The sequence below is a fragment of the Nanorana parkeri genome, unplaced genomic scaffold (genome assembly GCF_000935625.1).
Source record: "Nanorana parkeri isolate BGI_ZX_2015 unplaced genomic scaffold, ASM93562v1 scaffold282, whole genome shotgun sequence".
In the NCBI taxonomy this organism is placed as follows: domain Eukaryota; kingdom Metazoa; phylum Chordata; class Amphibia; order Anura; family Dicroglossidae; genus Nanorana; species Nanorana parkeri.
This window is the reverse complement of record NW_017306550.1, coordinates 1,032,586-1,034,467: the sequence shown is the minus strand read 5'-3', so window position 1 is coordinate 1,034,467 and position 1,882 is coordinate 1,032,586. Positions and strand designations below refer to the sequence as shown.

At 43.0% G+C, this 1,882-nt stretch overlaps 1 protein-coding gene across 1 annotated transcript in view; it reads left to right on the top strand.

Annotated features, from left to right (window-relative positions):
- HNF1A (HNF1 homeobox A) overlaps positions 1-1,882 on the top strand; it is a 24,249-nt gene that overhangs the window by 11,873 nt on the left and 10,494 nt on the right. The window lies entirely within an intron of this gene.

The following is a 1,882-nucleotide window of genomic DNA, read 5'->3' as shown; positions in this document are numbered from 1 at the left end:
CAGGGGGGGTTTGTGTTTTTTCAACAATTTTATTTACACATTTATTTATTTTTAAATTATTTATAATTTTTTACTGTTGGGGGGATGGGGGGGCTTCAGGGAAATATTAGGGGTCTAAACAGATCCCTGACATTTCCCTTTTGAAATAGAAAAAGACATTGAGGACACAGAGTCCTCAATGTCTTTTTCTGCAGCCTCAGCACTCAATGAATGGGAAGCTCTCAGTACAGAGGCTTCCCATTCATTCAGAAACTCCTGATAGTAAAATATTTACTAATCAGAAGTCTCTGAATGGGGAGGAGCCTCTGTAGTGAGTGCTTCTCCCCATTGAGAAATTAATGAATGAACTGCCTACAATTTGCTGACAGCACAGAGCCCCAATGAGCGCTGGAGGAACAGAAAGGTGAGGGAGGAATCCCAGTGGGGAGAAGTCCGTGAGCTGCGCGATCAGCGGTTTGTGATTGATCACTTCTTGAACTATAAAGCCAGCATGTGACATCTGCAGTGTCACACGTGGCTTTAAGTATTGGGAAGAGTACATTTTTCTCTCTCAGTACTTCTCCTTTAAAGGAAACCTGTACAGTGACACATATATAGGCTGCTATTACTTAGAGGATCTGAACTGGGTAAGCTGTGCCCATAAAAGACAGGCTAAGGGCACAGGACTAGATACCGGTATTGCCTATAGGCTCCCTGCTATGTATCTATGTGGAGGTGGCCATCTTGCTAGAAGCAGGGTTAGCAATCTGATTGGTAGAGGAATATTCAAGAAGCAGCAAGAGAGGCGGGGAAGCACAGATCCGCAGAATTGATGAAGCAGAAGCAGGGAGATCCTTGTACCGCAGGTCCTAAGGTAGAGCTTGCTCTCCGGCAAGGAGAACAATAAGCAGCACAGTAATGACATCACTCATGCTGAGACTAGCAGTCAGAAGCAGCAGTGCCTTAGACCTCACACTGCAGATATACAAGTATAGAGCTGTAGGCACAGGAGTCCCTAGGCACACTCACATACCAGAATGGGCACTGCTGTTTTTCATGGTACTGCTTAGGGACAATGAACCTCCTTAGATATTCTCCATAAGACAGCAAATCTTCTCAGTTAAGGTCCACTATCCTCCTGAAATGGCTAGTAGCCTGGCTGTCATACTGATCCAATGGCTTTAGTATTTTATGTGTCATTAAACTGAAACAAGTATGCCGATAATGTATACTGGCTGTATACATGTTCCAGGCCAACAACTGACATTATATGACCAAAGGCAGACAGTAGACTAGCCTTTTCAGAAGAAGGTCAATGATGGCAGCCACATATTTTTTATGAAAGGAAACTTTACTGAGAGAAGATATGTACACTTCTGTTGTTGCCTTCATTTTGACAATGTTAACCCCCTGACTGTTCCTGGTTTCAATACTTTCTAAGCCAGTGACCTGAAACAAAATACTTCTTCTGGGTCAGTTATTGAAAGTGTTGAAGTAACTGAACCTGCATGACAGACATGCAACTAGCATTTAAAAAAAGAGTATAAAAAAAAAAAAACATAGCGCAAACATCGGGGCATTTTGACAAGTACAATGCCCTGTTTTTACAGGGGGTCGGGGAGGGGGGGCGCAAAAATGCACCTTGCCTGTGTAGGCACGAATCCTAGCACCGGCCTTGAGTACATTGAGGACAACCTAGTGTACAGATAGCTCTTAGTACAGGTTTCCTTTAATACTACCAAAACTTTATAATTGGATTTTAAAAGAGAAGTATTAGGAAAGTAAAATGTACTCTTCCCAATACTTAGAACAATATTGTCAGGATCCTTCCTGGCTGCAGTTCAGCTTTGCACTGTCAGCAGATAGTGGGCAGTAACATGCTGTCTGCTGACATTGGGTCCCA